At 41.9% G+C, this 19,352-nt stretch overlaps 1 long non-coding RNA gene across 1 annotated transcript; it reads left to right on the forward strand.

The window, feature by feature from the left end:
- The first annotated feature begins 1,252 nt into the window (after positions 1–1,252).
- Positions 1,253–18,855, forward strand: LOC118501477. The gene is made up of 4 exons (XR_004904104.1): positions 1,253–1,402; positions 1,712–1,719; positions 6,069–6,078; positions 18,845–18,855. It is a non-coding gene; the product is annotated as an uncharacterized LOC118501477 (long non-coding RNA).
- Positions 18,856–19,352: the final 497 nt, after the last annotated feature.

Raw genomic sequence — 19,352 nt, forward strand, 5'->3', positions numbered from 1 at the left:
CCTGGATGGGTGGGTTTGTGTACATTCTAGGACCCTGTGGGTCTCTCCAGTGAATTCTTCTCTGAGTCTGGGAGTTTCTCCTGCATCTGCAACCCTCAATGGTTTTTTCAGTCAGAGGTTTTGAGGCTTTATTTCCCCATTCTGGGACTCTGGGTTACACAGTCCATCTTGCTTCCCAGTTGTTCCTACCAGTTTATCCTCACGTGAATGTGGGACTGCCTGCTCTGCCAGCCGCCGCCTTACCTGCCCCGGTCCTCCAGCTGCTGCCTTGCTGTGAGTTCTCTTCACCCTGGCTGACCATTTCCAACCCTCCTACTGGTCTGGGTGAATGTTTCTTCTTTAATTCCTTGGTTGTCAGACTTTTATACAGTTCAATTTTCTGGCAGTTATTTTTTGTTTTTAAATTTGTTGTTGTCCTTCTTTTGCTTGTGCAAGGAGGCAAAGTGTATCTACCTATGCTGGAAGTCAACTGCCAAATTTTCTTGATTTTTAAGGCTGAATAATATTCCACTGTATACATATAACACATTTTGTTTGTTCATTCACTCATCAATGGACATTTGTATTTCCACCTTTAGGTATTGTTGGGAATCACCCTTCCTGGTTTCAGAAGCTGTAACCCTCCCAAGGCTAAAGCTGAGAAAGTGACCTTCAGACCAGAAGCCACTAAGAAGACAAAGCTTATCTCCCTGGCAGGAGTGCTGCTTCTGCTTCTTGTACTTCATCCACAACTGGCTCCCAACACTTGGTCAGTTAGCCAATGACGGGTAAGATTCTCCAAGGAAGGAAAGACCTAAGACAGGCACAATCATGTGGGAGGCCCCCAAGGAAGGACTTGGAGGGTACAGCAAAAGGGGGTGATGGACCCTCACCCCTCAGCTTTGACAAAGCCTGAGTCCTCATTCTGTCTGCAAGAAGTCTCCTAATCTCTTGGCTGCCTTACTTCACCTGCCTGACTTAAGCCTAAAACAATGACAGAGGGTGGTGCAGCCCTGTGCTGGAAAGGGCAGGTTTCCAGGCAATCAGGCCTAAGAATGAATATGTAAAATCCTGTGAAATCTGCTTTGTTTAGAATGCTCTCAATTAAATAAGGGTCCAAGCAATAAGTGAGTTTGTTCCTCAAAAGCATTATTGCTCTTTAGCTATCTGACCCTGACTCAAAATAGGCCCTCAGGGTTCTTTGTTATCTATTGTTTAATCCTTATTGCCTGACAATGATTAATGAGCTTTACCTGTATTCTTGTGCAAAGGGACCCAATAAAAGCCCATTGAGGAAAAGGCTCTTGGCCCTTCTCCTTTGAGAGATTGGCCACCTTTCCTTCCCAAGCAGATCATGTCTTGGTAGACTTATTCTCATCTGTGGTGGTGGTGGGGGGGCCTGCGGGCAGAGCTCCCCCACAAGGTATTATGATAAATGCTATTATGAACATGGGTGTACAAATACATGTTCTAGTCTCTGCTTGTCATTCTTTTGAGTATATACCCAGAAGTGGAATTGCTGTATTGTAAGTTAATTCTTTGTTTAATTTTTTTTTTTACAAAATTAACATACTGTTTTCCACACTGATGACCATTTCACATTCCGACTAGCCATGTACCAACAGTCTCAATTTCTCCCAGGATCCTTGTCAATGCTTGTAATTTTCTGTTTTCTTTCCTTTTTTCCGTCCTTTCTTCCTTCCAACATGTAGTTAATTGTCTAATCCCTCAGACTTTCCAGTCATAGTCTGGTCATAGCTTTGTTTTACAGAATTGTAATTGAACCAAGGGCTTAATAACAAGAAAAGTCATATTTGCATGGTATCTCACAATTTTAAAGTCTTCTTGACCATCTTATTTAATGCTAACATAACCCTATGATTCGATATTATTATTCCTCATTTTCAGATGAGAAAACTCAGTTTCCAGAGGTTAAGTAACTTGGCCAATTTTTAGCCAGTAAGTGATGAAACTGGAATCAAATCAAGTCTTTGACTCCAAATATTATGTTTCTACTCTACTAAGAATATGAAGCTATACTGTTTCTACATTCCATTTCCTAGGCTCCCAAGAGTCCTGGTGGTTATTCTTGGTTTGTTTTTCTAAACTTTTATGAATTATTCCAACATAGACATATGTTTCTTTATCTTATTTTTAGTATGAACTTAATACTAACAGTATGATGGGGTTCTGCTGCTTTAATTGAACAAATACAACCATCCCACAAAGTTTATTGACCTTGTTAGGTCCTGTCATAATGGTATACTTGAATTTTTTATGAGCAAATCAAACACTGAAAAATCCATTTATTCATCATGAATAAAGTAGCATCAGTTCAATTTGATTTAATTTCTTCAATCCTGTAAGAGTATAACTAATTGTAGTTGCTGTTACCCTCACTCTGACCCAATAGTAGATATGGAAGACCTTTAAACTGTTGGCATATTCATATCAACTGGGGGTCTTATTAATGTGTTATGTTCTCACACAACAGGCTTAGTGTAGAGCCTGAGATTATGCATTTCTAACAAACTACCAGATGATACCCTGGCTGTTTGTCCTTGAGCTATACTCTTAGTAGCAAGAACCTAAACAAACCTTGAGAATATAGTCAGTCTCTATGGTATCAGGCTTGTCCAAATGTGAATCCTTTGAAATGGAATCTATTGTTCTAGCTCTTGTTATAAGCAATTTCTGGATTAGTCCTTTAGTTCTTACTGAAACTGGGAGGCCTATACAAAACTTTAGCATTGATTTGAGTGACAAACTATACAATTCTTTGTAGACTACTCTTTCTGTGGGTTAAGCCCCATCTCTGGTCCTCCTTGTTAGATTTTATTTCCAACTAACTGACTGATTATTACCACTGTCATAATATGATGGACTTACCCCTAAGATAGAACTTGAATTTCATTGTTGACCCAGATGGAGGTAGGTTTGGCCTTGTCTTCATTAACATTAACCTGAATGACTGGTTGCCCTCTGCAGCAAGAGTGTTTAAATCCCTGATCCCACTTTTGTTTCTGGTAAGAGGTAAGATAGGGGCTTATAAGTAGGATTTGGTGAAAACAAGACTGAAGGTAAGACAGTTCTGGGTTATGATGGCAAACTGAACACACATCTAATTTCACTCCCTCTCAAATCACCACTATAACTACAGTAAAGTTATTTCTAATTACAAATTTTAACAGAGAGGAGGTATTGTTAAAAGAAAAAAATCTACTAGGACAGGAAGAAGAGTAGAATGTCATCAAAGGGTTATTGATTTGGCAGAACTAAAAAAGCTAGGTCCAAAAATGGTAGTGGGGCCTTCTGGTCAAAATAGCAGCATAGGCAGATATGGCAGATATGGCTCTTCACATAACCACATCAAAATTACAGCTGAAGTATAGAACAACAATCATTCAAAATCATCAGAAATTGAACTGAATGGAGGTCTCACAACTATGGAATTAAAGAAACCACATCCATCCAGACTGGTAGGAGGGCTGCAGACACAGAATGGGTTGGTCCCTTGCCCACATGTGGCAGATATAAATTCAAGAGTGGTATCTCAGGAATAAGGACTCCCAGGCCCCCCAGCCCAGGATTCTAGTGCCAGGAAGATAAGTGCCCACAACTTCTGGCTGCAAAAAACAGCAAGGATTGAGTCAGTGGAAGAAACTTCTAGAGTCCCAAGCAATTCCTCTTGAAGAACCCACACATGAACTGACTTACCTACTCAGACTCACTCCCTTTGAGCTCGAGCACCAGAGTGGTAGCTTGAAAGCCACCAACAGTGTACAGGGAGAAACTGAAGTGTCTGGGATTAAGGCGAGCAAAGGCCATTGTCTCTTTTCTAAACCTCTCTGCAGAGCTGGCAAGCTGGTGCCATAGCTGAGATACCATCAGCCTGGCTAACACTGTTTGACCCTCCTTGGAGATCCCCAGAATCTCCGTCCCACACAACTTATGGACCCATCCAAGGTGCTTTTCCATATGACTGGCTGGTCTTGGCTCAAGCTTTACAACTTCCTAAATCCTTTCAAACAAACAATAGCTGGCCTCAGTGAGCCCCAGACCTGGCACTAGCAGTAGCCAGCCTAGATTCACAGTTTGGCTTTTCCTGGGAATCTCTAATCCCAGCACAAGTAGCAGATATCTCAGACTGCTTTATAGCATATTCAAGGTGGCCCCAGGCAGAACACAGGTGGGGGCTGACCTTGGCCTGCACCTCCTGGGAAATACAAGGGCCTGCCCATCCAGTAGACAATTAAAGACCATGTTGTAGCACCACCACCCTACCCCTGCATAGCTGATCCTCCACAGAGGGTGGAGGTCGGTGGTAAGTGGTCAAAGACACTCCTTTCAGCTGACTAGCCTGGACAAATCCCTCTCACTGATCTGCCAACAGCAATCAAGGCTCAACTACGAGAGGAGGGTATACTCGGCCCAAATGAAGGATGCCCCTCTAGTACCCATCTTGGGTGATAGCGGAGGCTGTGCTACTGGACCCTATAGGACACTTATTACATTAGGCCACACAACCAAGACTGGGAATCATATCAGCTATACCAAATACATAGAAACAACCACAGGAAGGCTGCCAAAACAAAGAGACAAAGAAACATGGCCCAAATGAAAGAACAGATCAAAACTCCAGAAAAAGAGCAAAACCAGGGGTGTCCAACCCACAGACCACAGGCCACATGTGGCCCAGGATGACTATGAATGCAGCCCAACACAAAACTGTAAATTTACTTAAAACATTAGTTTTATTACTGAGTTTTATACTAAGTTTTATTACTTAGATATGTACATTTTTTATATTAATGACCACAAACTTGGGACCTGCTTGATGATTTTAAAAGATTAGAGAAAGGGCCACTGCATAATTAGGGTTATTATGTGAGGACATTTTTGCTTATCAGTGGTGGCAGATATCATGAAAATTATGCATGGACCTTTTTTATTTTGCTCATCAGTTTTTCTTAGAGTTTGTGTATTTAATGTGTGGCTCCAGCCAACTCTTCTTCCAGTGTGGCCCCAAAACACCAAAAGATTGGACACCCCTGAGCTAAACAAAATGGAGATAAGCAATCTGTTAGAAGCAGAGTTCACAACACTGGTTATAAGGATACTCCAGGAACTTAGTGAGGACCTCAAGGGCATAAAAAAGATCCAGTCAGAAATGAAGGATACACTAATTGAAATAAAGAACAACTTATAGGAAAACAACAGGAGATTGGACGAAGCTGAGAACAAAATCAGTGATTTGGAACATAAAGAAACAAAAAAAATCAGAACAACAGGAAGAAAAAAGGCTCCAAAAAATGGGATAATATAAGCAGACTTTAAAGGGACATCTTAAATGTTGGACATCTTAAAGGCACAACTTCAAGATGTCCAACATTTGCATCATAAGGGTGCCAGAAGGAAAAGAGAAAGAGCAAGAAATTGAAAACCTATTTGAAAAAATAATGAAAGAAAACTTCCCTAATTTGGTGAAGGAAACAGACATGCAAGTCCAGGAAGCACAGAGTCTCAAACAAGATGGACGCAAAGAGGCCCACTCCAAGGCACATCATAATTAAAATGCCAAAAGTTAAAGATAAAGAGAAAATTTTAAAAGCAGTAAGAGAGAAAAAGTTAGTTACCTACAGGGGAGTTCCCATCAGACTGTCAGCTGATTTCTCAAAAGAAACTTTCCAGGCTAGAAGGGATTGGCAAGAAATATTCAAAGTTATTAAAAGCAGGGACATACAGGCAAGATTGCTCTACTCGAAAAAGCTATAATTTAGAGTGAAAGAGCAGATAAAGAGCTTCCCAGACAAGAAAAAACTAAAGAAGTTCATCATCACAAACTGTTATTATATGAAAAGTTAAAGGGATTTATTAAGAAAAATAAGATCTGAACTATGAACAATACAATGGCTAAAAATACATATCTATCAACAATTGAATCTAAAAACCAAACAAAGACAAACTAAACAAACCAGAAGAACAGAGACAGAATCATGGATACAGAGAGGATTTTAATGGTTGCCAGATTGGATGTGGTACAGGGGAATGAGTGAAGAGGTGAGGGGATTAGAAGTACAAATAGGTAGTTACAGAATAGTCATGGGAGTGTAAGGTACAGTATAGGAAATGGAGTAGCCAAAGAACATGAAAAAAGGTGGGGGAATTGCGTGAGAGAAGGGGGGGTGTTGGGTGGAGGGGACAAAGTAGGAAAAATCAGGACAACTGTAATATGTTATTACAGTATATGGGGTGCAGTTGTAATGGAGTGCAGCCAGTGCCAACCACCCACCCAAAGTCTGGCTAGGGTATGGGAGACATGGAGCAGGGCCATTGAGAGTTATTTTGCATATCAACAGCAGGCTAGTGAGGGAGATGGGCATGAATTTGACCCAATGTAGCTGGGAGGCAGCTACCCCTGGTCACAGTGCCTGAGTGAGAGCTTGGAAATGGTTCACTCCCCACTACAGGGCCATGCCTGCCCGGACTAACTATGGCAGTCAAGGAAGGCTGAAAATATGGGGGTGCTAGTAGGTGTAGCTTATTATGGGAGGAGTCAGAAATGGGATTACAAAGGAAGTTCCAGGCTGGGATTTAAACTAAAGGTGGGCCTCCAGGCAGGAGGACAGACAATGCAGGACTGTGCAGGAGGATAATTCGAGACCATTTGGGAAGGAAAGGCATGAAAAGACTCTCACTGGTGGGCCATGAGGACATGACACATGGTTTTGGATTAAGAACTGGAGATCACAGAGACACAGCTGATGGTGCTGGGGATTGCAGAAGACCTGCCAGCTGAGCATGGATTACTGAGAGGAACTGGGAGTCTAGCTGAGCTGCAGACTTCTATTTCTTTTCCTGAGATACAGTACACCTGACTGGCCTGACAGGACAAAGGGGGAAAGGCAGACTGTGTGTTTATGGATATTATAAAGGGACTTGGGATTTAACAGAGACATCCTGCCATTGTTCTAAACCTGTATAACTTTTGAATAAATAGTTCCTTTCCTTTTTACCAACTCTGGCATTGAGAGCCACAATTCCTAACACTTGGTGACAGGCGAGAACCATAGTACAGAAAGGCCCCAGGGGAGGGAGCTTGTTTCAGTAACAGTATCTGGGCCCACCCAATGGATACATTCTGTAACATAATTAATAAAATATAATTAAAAAATAAAAAAATAAAAATGACAGTGGGAAATCTGAAACCTACCTGAATTACATAACAAAATCTTGTGTGTGTGTGTGTGTATAATATTTTATTTAATTATTTTTAGAGAGAGGGGAAGGAAGGGAGAAAGAGAGGGAGAGAAACATCAATGTGTGGTTGCCTCTTGCACGCTTCTTACTGGGGACCTGGCCTGCAACCAAGGGATGTTCCCTGATTAGGAATTGAACCAGCGACCCTTTGGTTTGCAGACCTGCACTCAGTCCCCTAAACCACACCAGCCAGGACACATCACAAAATCTTTAGAAGGCATAGGAGATGGCTGCAGCAAGTACCTCTGGAACTAGGATTAGGTCCAAAATAAGGAGGGTTGTACGAAAGCAAAGTGAGAAAGATAGATTTCCTACTCAATTTCATTGGTTGACTGCCTGTACTTTACCTAAGGAGACGATTTGAGATATATTCTGGAGAAAGTCAGAGAGGTTCTGGACTGGAGAATAGCAGGCATAGTAAAGTAGAAGGTTTAAGTGACTGTTCAGATATTGAATGCTGAATGTTCAAATCCCTTAATGCCTTTCAGCCATTTGGCTCTCTGAGCACACGTCTGTATTTCAAAGCAGGAGATTGAAAGAGATTTGTCTGGGGAACCTGTTTCCCATTAAATGACCCATGCAGATCACCTCCTATAGTGAAGCTCAAAGTCAACAAGTCCCAGGGACATGCTTAGAGATTTCATAGCTATTTAGCCCCACACTCTTAGTCAAGCACAGAGCAGATAGCCAATATTATTAGAAATCATACCCTGGCTGGCATAGCTCAGTGGATTGAGCATGGGCTGGGAACCAAAGTGTCCCAGGTTTGATTCCCAGCCAGGGTACATTCCTGGGTTGCAGGCCAGAACCCCCAGCAACCGCACATTGATGTTTCTCTCTCTCTCTATGATGTTTCTCTCTCTCTCTCTATGATGTTTCTCTCTCTCTCTCTATCTCCCTCCATTCCCTCTCTAAAAATAAATAAATAAAAATCTTTAAAAAAAAAGAAATCTGATAAGAACCTCTAATATCAACATAGAGAACAATGCAAAACTTTTAAAAATGATTTTTAAAGAAAAAAGATGAATTACATAAAAAGAGTGTCATGGAGGAAAGAGAATATAAAAGGTAAATACAACCTAAACTATATTATTGAAAAATGAAATTAGAAAGCAAGATCTAAGTGTTGGTGTCCTCATTGCTACGGGGTGTCATTGCTTATAGGCTTCTCCAAGGACAGAAATAGGAAACATACCATGAAAAGACATGGTAATGGAGTAGGGGAGTATATTGCTACCTCCTCCTAGAACCAAATTGGAAATTAAACTAAAGAGAGGACTAGACACCTGAAATAAACTGAAGACTACCTGAAAAAGAGGCTTTTTACCAAGAATGAAAAAAACCCACCACGATCAGTAGGAGGGGTGAGGTCATTAAAGGGGCTGGCTCTTGCAAAAGGCAGCATGCTGAGGTGGCAGTGTGGCTGCCAGAGCTTCCCCTTGAAAAGAGAGAAGCAGGGAACACAAACCAGGCTCCCAAACACAGAGTGCCAGTGCCACCATCAGCCCCCATGTAGCACCCAGCAGTGAAAGGCTGAGGGGTTTGTCTCTGTTGGGGAGGGATGAGACCCGTTCTCTTAGACAAAGCCACTATTTTTTTTTCGTCTTTCTTAATTCTTAAAGAGGACAAAGCACAGGTCTTATGTTTGCAATCACTTACCTTAGGCCCCGGCGAAGGGGAGGCAGTGCAGACCACAGTCTCATAAGGACAGTATAGAGTGGGAGGCACTGGGGAGAGGCATGGGAAGTGGCTGTGGGGCTTTCTGTGCCAGGATATACCTGGATTCTGCAGCAGCCATCTTGCGTGAAAAGAGCAAGCCCTTCCCAGGGGGAAAAAAATTACCTTCCCTGTGGTATATCCCTCCACCCAACTGCTGTAATCCTTCTCCCCCAACTTTGCATCTTTTTTTCCTTTTATGTGGTTTGTTCCATTTTTATTTTCTTTTGTGTGGGTGTTTTTCTTTTATTTTTTATTTTCTCTCAACCTATATCTTAACTACTGCTGGGGAGATAGCAACATACTGACTCAGTGGGTGTCAGAGACTGGCTGTGGGTAGCCATTCCATACACTTTCCCAGGAAACAGATTGGCACTTCCCTCTCACAGGAGAGCCATAGAAACCCTCCTGGTTTCCAGCAGACCCAAAACCTGGACTCTGGAGGCCCCACCCACTAGCCCACTTGGGGCCTACCCTGCTGAGTACAGGCAAATACTCCCAAACACACTCAGATGAGTGGCATGGGGGTGGGAGAACATACCCAGCCTGTTTTCCCTGAAGTCTGAAAGGCACCTGCCATAGTAGATCCAGCAGTCCCACCACCCTGATTCCACCAGAAGCCCTCTCAGAAATAGTCAGGTCTATGGCTAGTGTAAGGTTGAGAGTAGGCCAGCAGGCAGAGACAGACAAAGGCAGATCTGGCAGTGACATGGGTCATTTGCTGACATGCCCCTGGACCTAGTGCTCTTAAAACCAAGCTGGGCCAAGCCTGGAGGAACTTGCCATAAAATCTGGATCAGTGGTGCTTAAAACTGCTGAGGGCTAGCTGTGGACAGCACCTGACTCCAGCCTCAGACACAACAGAGCTGTATCCAAAGGGAGAACTCAGTAGGCAAGTTCTAAACTCTGCTGAGACAAATTCCACTTTGTTGTTTTTCATTATTTTAGTTATTTTTCTTTTTCATAGCCTTTTCATTATTTTTCTTTTTTCAAATATATTTTATTGATTATGCTATTACACTTGTCCCATTACCCCCCTTCATTCCTCTCCACCCTGCACACCCTCTCCCACCCACACTCCCCCCTTTAGTTCATGTCCATGTATCATAAGTTCTCTAGCTTCTACATTTCCCATACTATTCTTGCCCTCCCCCTTTCTATTTTCTCCATACCATCTATGCTACTAATTCTCTGTACCTTTTCCCCGTCTCTCCTCCTCCCACTCCCCTGTTGCTAACCCTCCATGTGATCTCCATTTCTGTGCTTCTGTTCCTGTTCTAGTTGTTTGCTTAGTTTGCTTTTGTTTTAGGTGTGGTTGTTAATAACTGTGAGTTTGCTGTCTTTTTACTATACATGTTTTTTATCTTCTTTCTCTTAGATAAGTCCCTTTAACATTTCATAAAATAAGGGCTTGGTGATGATGAACTCCTTTAACTTGACCTTATCTGAGAAGCACTGTATCTGCCCTTCCATTCTAAATGAAAGCTTTGCTGGATAGAGCAATCTTGGATGTAGGTCCTTGCCTTTCATGACTTGGAATACTTCTTTCTAGCCCCTTCTTGCCTGCAAGGTATCTTCTGAGAAATCAGCTGACAGTCTGATGGGAGTTGTAGGTAACTGCCTCCTTATCTCTTGCTGCTTCTAGGATCCTCTCCTTCATTTTAATCTTGGGTAATGTAATTATGATGTGCCCTGGTGTGTTCCTCCTTGGGCCCAACTTCTTTGGGACTCTCTGAGCTTCCTAGACTTCCTGGAAGTCTATTTCCCTTGCCAGGTTGGGGAAGTTCTCCTTTATTATTTGTTCAAATAACTTTTCCACTTGTTGCTCTTCCTCTTCTCCTTCTGGTACCCCTATAATTAGGATGTTGGAGCATTTAAAGGTGTTCTGGAGGTTCCTAAGCCTCTCCTCTTTTTTTTTTTGAATTCTTGTTTCTTCATTCTTTTCTGTTTAGTTGTTTGTTTCTTCCTTCTGGTCCACTCTATTTGAGTCCCAGTTTTCTTCCCATCACTATTGGTTCCCTGTGCATTTTCCTTCATTTCACTTAGTGTAGCCTTCATTTTTTCATCTAATTTGCAACAGAATCCAACCAATTCTGTGAGCATCCTGATCACCAGTGCTTTGGACTGTGAATCTGGTAGTTTGGCTATCTCTTAGTCGCTTAGTTGTATTAGTTCTGGAGTTTTGATCTGTTCTTCTGTTGGAGCCATTTTTTTTTGTCTTGTCACTGCTGTTATATGATGGGTGGAGCCTTAGGTGTTCACCAGGGCGGGTCAACCCAGTTGCTGGGTTGTGACACTGTATGTGGGGGTGGGGTCAGAGAGGGAACAATGGCGCTTGCTCTGCTCTCTGTGGGACTTCAGTCCCTTACGCTGCTTCCCACAAGCAAAGTGGGCCTTTCTGGTGCTGGTTCCCAGGTGGGTGGGCTTGTGTATGTTCTAGGACCCTGTGGGTCTCTCCAGAGAACTCTCCTGTGAGGCTGGGAGTCTCTCCCTGTGCTTCAGCTCCTACAGGTGTTTTCAATCAGTGCCCCAAGGCTTTATTTTGCCCCAAGGCTTTATTTTGCCCCAAGGCTTTATTTGTTGGCATTGGGACCCTGGGTTGGGAGGTCTGTCTAGCTGCGTGTTTTCACCTGGTTTACCTGCATGTGAATGTGTAACTGCAGACAGCCAGCTGCCTCATGCACCTCTCTGGGTCTGCTTGTTGCCTCTCCGAGCCTGTGCCCGGGGTCTGCCTTCAGGGTCTGTTAGCTACCGTGTGCGCCTGGCATGCCTGAGTCTGCCAGCTACCACTTTTTCTGCTGCAGCACCTCTCCCCCGGCTGCTGTATCCACCCCTCTTACCGGTCTGGATGAATGGTTGTCGGGACTTCCGTACAGTTCAATTTTCTGTCTGTTCTGGTTGTTTTTTTGTTTCTAAATTTTTGTTGTCCTGAATTTGGTTGTGTGAGGAGGAACAGTGTCTCCACCTACACCTCTATCTTGGCTGGAAGTCTCTCATTATTTTTTTTAAATTTTTTCTTCTATTTTTATTGCTCTATTTTTCTGTCACTTCTCTTATTTTATTCTTACTATTGATTACCTTCCCCTTCACTATCCCCTTCTTCTTTTCTTTTCATATTTTTGTTATTCTTTCTCTATCTTTTTCCTATTTTCCCCTTTCAATTCATTAGTTGTATCAGTTCCTTTCCCCTTTTTACTCCCATAATCATTTTTCTGTCCTTTGGTGTCCTCTTATCCTTTTTCTTTTATTTTCCCCTTTCCCTAATATTCCATTTCTTTCCCCACTTTTATTATTCTCTGATCTTTTGTCATTGAAATTGCTATTGTGGTTGGGAAGGTTGCTTGTTTTGTTTTTATTTTGGGGTTGTTTTTCTTTGTTCTGCCAGCCTGTACAACAGCATGCAAGACATGGTAGGGGTTGAATCAGTCAGCCAGCTGGAGGGGAGAACCCACCAATGAATAAACCAACAACAATCAGAACCCAAATACAACAGAAGAGTCCATATAACCCACACAAAGGGTATTTCTAGAGCATCCAGATCAGGAGATCAAGGAGTCAGCACCACTGGGTACCACACAGGACTCCTATGACATAATGCCACCCCACAAGACCAGGAGTCAAAGCACATCTATCTAAAACATAGACACAAACAGAGACGGTTAAAATGGGGAAATAAAGAAACAAACTCCAAACAAAAGAAAAGGAGGAGTACCCAGAAAAAGAGCTAAAATGAAGTTGAGGCAAGCAAATTATCAGACATTGAGTTCAAAGTAATGTTTTTAAGCCCTGGGTTGTGTGGCTCATTGGATTGAGCACTGGCCTGTGAACCAAAAGGATGCTGGTTTGATTCCCAGCCAGGGCACATGCCTGGGTTGTGGGCCAGGTACCCAGTTGGAGATGTATGAGGGGCAACCAATTGATACTTCTCCCACACATCATGTTTCTCTTCCTCTCTTTCTTCCTCCTTTTCGTTCTCCCTAAAAATAAATAAATAAAGTCTTAAAAAAAGAAACTTGTATAATGTTTATAAGGATGGGTGAGAAATTTAAAGTGAATGACATCAGCATGAAAAAGGACATAGATACTATGAATAAGAACCAGATGGAAAATGAAGAATGCAATATCTGAAATGGAGAATAGACTAGAAGAAATTTAAAAGCAGGCTAGATGAAGCAAGAGATTGAATCAGTGACTTGGAACAAGGTAGAAAACAGTCATAGCAAAAAAAATGAAAAACTATTTTAAAAGAACCAGGAGAGTTTAAGGGAGCTTTTGGGATAACATGAAATATAATAAAATTTTCATAACAGGGACAGAAGAGAAGAAAGGGAGCAAGGGATAGAAAACCAGTTCGAAGAAATAATGACAGAAAACTTCTCAAACTTGGAGAAGGAAAAAAACCACACAAGTTCAGGAAACACAGAGAGTCCCTGTCAAGATGAACCCAAAGAGGTTCATACCAAGACCCATCACAATTAAAATGGCAAACTTTAAAGACAAAGAGAGAATCTTAAAGACAGCAAGAGAGAAACAGTTAGTTAATTATAAGGAAGCTCTGATAAATCTGTTAGCTGGTTTGTCAACAGAAACAGTACAGACCAGAAGGGACTGGCATGAAATATACCAAGTAATGAAAAGCAAGGACCTGCAACCAAGACTACTGTATACACTAAAGCTATCATTTAAAATGGAAAGGGAAATGACCCTCCCAGACCAAATAAATAAATAAATAAATAAATAAATAGGCTGAAGGAGTACATTTCTCTCAAACCAGTACCACAAGAGATGCTAAAGAGTCTGCTTGAAGAAGAAAAGAGAGAGAGAGGGGGAGAGAGAGAGAAGACTTCTGGCCAAGATGGAAGCATAGGTAGACACACTGTGCCTCCTCGCACAACCAAGATAGAAACAACAATTTAGAAACAGAATAACAACCAGAACTGACAGAAAATTGAAATGTATAGAAGTCGGACAACCAAGGAGTTAAAATAGACACATTCATTCAGACCGGTAGGAGGGGCAGAGTAGGGCAGACTGGTGGAGAGGGGTCACAGCACAAAGAGCAGTGGGACTGGCATGTCAGGCATCCCGGGTGTGCAAGACAGCAGTGGGAACACCCTGGGCATGCAGGCAGTGGCTGGCAGACCCTGGGCCTGGGATGGCAATGGGCAGACCCAGTGAGGCGGTGATTGCGAAGCGAGGCACTGTGTATAAGGTGGCTGGCTGACCAGGCAGTCCCAGGGTCCCAGGGCCAGGAAATAAAGCCTTGGGGCACTGATTGAAAACACCTGTAGGAGCTGAAGCACAGGGAGAGACTCCCAGCCTCACAGGAGAGTTCTCTGGAGAGACCCACAGGGTCCTAGAACATACACAAGCCCACCCACCTGGGAACCAGCACCAGAAAGGCCCACTTTGCTTGTGGGAAGCAGCGTAAGGGACTGAAGTCCCACAGAGAGCAGAGCAAGCGCCATTGTTCCCTCTCTGACCCCACCCCCACATACAGTGTCACAACCCAGCAACTGGGTTGACCCGCCCTGGTGAACACCTAAGGCTCCACCCATCATATAACAGCAGTGACAAGACAAAAAAAAAATGGCTCCAACAGAAGAACAGATCAAAACTCCAGAACTAATACAACTAAGCGACTAAGAGATAGCCAAACTACCAGATTCACAGTCCAAAGCACTGGTGATCAGGATGCTCACAGAATTGGTTGGATTCTGTTGCAAATTAGATGAAAAAATGAAGGCTACACTAAGTGAAATGAAGGAAAATGCACAGGGAACCAATAGTGATGGGAAGAAAACTGGGACTCAAATAGAGTGGACCAGAAGGAAGAAACAAACAACTAAACAGAAAAGAATGAAGAAACAAGAATTCAAAAAAAAAAGAGGAGAGGCTTAGGAACCTCCAGAACACCTTTAAATGCTCCAACATCCTAATTATAGGGGTACCAGAAGGAGAAGAGGAAGAGCAACAAGTGGAAAAGTTATTTGAACAAATAATAAAGGAGAACTTCCCCAACCTGGCAAGGGAAATAGACTTCCAGGAAGTCTAGGAAGCTCAGAGAGTCCCAAAGAAGTTGGGCCCAAGGAGGAACACACCAGGGCACATCATAATTACATTACCCAAGATTAAAATGAAGGAGAGGATCCTAGAAGCAGCAAGAGATAAGGAGGCAGTTACCTACAACTCCCATCAGACTGTCAGCTGATTTCTCAGAAGATACCTTGCAGGCAAGAAGGGGCTAGAAAGAAGTATTCCAAGTCATGAAAGGCAAGGACCTACATCCAAGATTGCTCTATCCAGCAAAGCTTTCATTTAGAATGGAAGGGCAGATACAGTGCTTCTCAGATAAGGTCAAGTTAAAGGAGTTCATCATCACCAAGCCCTTATTTTATGAAATGTTAAAGGGACTTATCTAAGAGAAAGAAGATAAAAAACATGTATAGTAAAAAGACAGCAAACTCACAGTTATTAACAACCACACCTAAAACAAAAGCAAACTAAGCAAACAACTAGAACAGGAACAGAAGCACAGAAATGGAGATCACATGGAGGGTTAGCAACAGGGGAGTGGGAGGAGGAGAGACGGGGAAAAGGTACAGAGAATTAGTAGCATAGATGGTATGGAGAAAATAGAAAGGGGGAGGGCAAGAATAGTATGGGAAATGTAGAAGCTAGAGAACTTATGATACATGGACATGAACTAAAGGGGGGAGTGTGGGTGGGAGAGGGTGTGCAGGGTGGAGAGGAATGAAGGGGGGTAATGGGACAACTGTAATAGCATAATCAATAAAATGTATTTCAAAATAATAATCTGAAATATAAATGGATGAAATGCTTCAAGGAAAAGACACAGGGTATTACCTGAATGGATAAGAAAACACAACCCAAATATATCCTGTCTACAAGAGACCCATCTCAAAGCAAAGGATTTACACAGGCAGAATGTGAAGGGATACAAATAGAGACAAAAAAATCTAGGGTAGCAATACTTCTGTCTGACAAAGTAGCCTTCAAAAGAATGGCCATGATAAGAGACAAACAAGGACACTACATAATACTTAGTACAACACGAGGATACAACTCTTGTAAACATATATGCACCCAATATAAAAGTACCTAAATATATAAAGAAAATTTTGGAGGACTTCAAGAAAGTGATCAACAGCGATGCAGTTAGAGTTGGGTATTTTAACACCCCATTGTCAACAATGGGCAGATCTTCCATGCAAAATATCAATAAGGATATAGCTGTATGAAACAACACACTAGATCAAATGCATTTAATTGAGATCTACAAAACATTTCAAGCAAGAAAGCAAAATATGCATTTTTCTCAAACTCACATGGATCATTCTCAAGATATGGGCCTTGTTTTTTTTTTTTTTTTTTAAATCCATTCAGCTACCCTATGCCTTTCAATCGGAGCATTTAAGCCATTTACATTTAACATGAATGTTGATAGGTATGTTTTTATTGCCACTTTATTCTTTTAACTATATTCCTCTCTTCTTTTTTTTTATTCTCACTTGAGGACATACTTACTGATTTTTAGAGAGAAGGGAAGGAAGGGAGGAAGATAAAGAGAGAAGGGAGGCATCAATGCGAGAGAGAAACTCTTTTAGCTTTTCCTTGTCTGGAAGCTCTTTATTTCTTTTTTAATATTAAATGATAGTTCTACAGGGTGGAGTAGTCTTGGTTGTAGTTCCTTGTTTTCATCACTTTGAATTAGTACCAGTCCCTTGTGGCCTGGGATGTTTTTGTTGAAAAATCAGCTGATGGCCAGTCTTTTGGGAGCTCCCTTATAAGTAACTGTCTTTCTCTTGCAGCTTTTAAGATTCTCTCTGTTTTACCTTTGGCATTTTAATTATTATGTGTCTTGGTGTGGGCCTCTTGGGTTCATCTTGTTCAAGTCTCTCTGTGCTTTCTGGACTTGTGTGTATTTTTGCTTCACCAGGGTAGGGAAGTTTTTGGCCATTATTTCTTCATATAGGTCTCTATCTCTTGTTCTTTCTTTTCTCCTTCTCATACCCCTATTATGTGGATATTGTATACTTCATGTTGTCCCAAAGGTCCCTTAAACTATGCCCATTTCTTTAATACATTTTTTTTCCTGTTCTGATTGGGTGTTTTCTGCTACCTTGTCTTCCAAATTGCTGATTAAAAATATTTTACTTGTTCATTTTTATTTTTAGAGAGAGGGGAAGAGAGGGAGACACACACAGAAAGAAACATTGATTTGAGAGGGAAACATTGATTTGTTGCCTCTAATGCACACCCCAAGGGGGACCAAACCCACAACCCAGGCATGTGCCTGGATAGGGAGTCAAACTAGTGACCTTTTGCTTTTCAGCCATAACAGGTCAGGGATGGTTATTAAGTTTTCATAGATTTCTGGTACTTATTTAGAATGCAGAAAAATATTTCCTGGGAGAGAAAATTACCTGGTCAGAAAAACCTACCCTCTGAGCTGAGAAGATTGGGGAAAGGACTACTGTACAGAGTGTGCAGACATGATTCATAATACCCTTACTACAGCATTTTTCCCATTTTATAACCAGAAACATGGAGACCTAGGGGGTTTGGTAGCCCACACAAAGTTTTAAATATTTTGAACTTTAAATACCTGAACTGACCAAAACATATCAAGTGCCAGGTACTGAGCTAGCTCATGGAATCCTCAGAATATCTCCACAAAATGGGAAAGGTAAAGTGAAAGCATTAAAATGCTATTTTTTGTTGGTTAAACATGGTCAAATATTGTCTATTTCCTATGATTAAACCTAATTTTATTATCCTGTTTATCAGGGTGGTACATTGAGTCTTGAAGGTTTTAAATATAATAACTTGCCCATGATCACACTATAAGTCTTGGAGCCAAAATTTGACATTAAGAGCCCTGCTTTGAAATGATTCCAATCAGTTCAGACTTCAAAGACTGAAGTGCTTGCTTGCCCTGGTGTTTTCCAAAGGGTCAGAAAACAACCTCTTCCTTGGGTTCTGTAGGCATCCATTATCTGGGAGAGGTTCCCTCTCCCTCAAATATGGCAACACATTCATTCATGAGACAACTTAATCTTCAAAGTACAGCTCCAGTCCCATTCGCCCCCAAAAGAACACTGGATTCTCACCCCACTGGTTTCCACTTTCCCAACCCTTTAAAGCCTCTGACTAGTTTCTCTGTACCTACACCATTGCTGTCTTTACTAAGAGCATTGAAAGCCAAGAGCCTATCCACTCTGATGACTTCATTGCTCTTTTGGCCTGGACCTGGAAGGACAAGGAGCATGGGACCTGGGCTCTTTCACTGTGCTTGGTCACAGTGATGTTTTAGGCCAGGCTCCTGCTACAGTGATCCAATTTCTCCTCAGTGATGCTGATGATGGACCCATGGAGCTCTGCCTGGTTTTGGAACCTGGAGAAGCAACTTGGCAACAGGAACAAATCCATGCCAGAGCTATAGTTCAGCTTTGTCTTTTTCCCAGAGTAGCTACCTTGGAAAGAACATCAATGTTGAGCTTTATATCTCCTGATGCCTGACACTTTAAGGTGGGGGTGAAGCCAGAGACACCACTCTTAGGTTGTTTACAAAGGTTTTAAAAGGAGCCCTTGGTCTCCATCAAACAAGGGGGTCTTTTGTGGGTATTATATCTTTTCACTGATTAAAAAAATTAAGCACATGGTACACAGTTTAAAGAATATGAAGCCCTGGCTCAGTTAGTTGGAGCATTGTCCCACAGACCAAAGGGTTGTGGGTTCCATCCACACTCAGGACATATGGCTGGTTGTGGGTTCAGTCCCCACTCAGGGTGAGGCAACTGATCAGTGTTTCTCTCTTGCATCAATGTTTCTCTGCCTCTTTCTCTCTTCTTTCCCCTCTTTCTAGGGTAAGTAAGCATGTCCTCAGGTGAGGATTAAGAAAAATTAAATTAAATTAAATTAAATGTAAAAGTCAATGAAATATAAAACTTAATTGCACCCCAGACACTAAAACCTTTCTCCAGAGGGAACCACAGTTACCAGCTTTGCATATATCATTTCATAAACATATGACATCTCAACCTACACCATCTGACATGGTAGCCAATAGCCACATGTAGCAATTTAAATTCAATTAAAATAAAAATATCATTCTCCAGTCACACTAGCCTCATTTCAAGTGCTCAATGGCCACCTGATTATAACAGAAAGTGTATATATAGAACATTTTCACAATTGGAGAAAGTTCTATCGGATAGCTCTGGCCTACACAAAAAACTAAGATTTTATTTATTTATTCTTTAGAGAGATGGGAAGGAAGGGGAATACAGAGGGAGAGAAACATTGATGTGCAAAAGAAACATCAATCAGTTGCCTCTTGCATGCCTCCAACTAGGACTTGGCCCACAACCCAG

This window comes from Phyllostomus discolor, chromosome 6 (genome assembly GCF_004126475.2).
Source record: "Phyllostomus discolor isolate MPI-MPIP mPhyDis1 chromosome 6, mPhyDis1.pri.v3, whole genome shotgun sequence".
In the NCBI taxonomy this organism is placed as follows: domain Eukaryota; kingdom Metazoa; phylum Chordata; class Mammalia; order Chiroptera; family Phyllostomidae; genus Phyllostomus; species Phyllostomus discolor.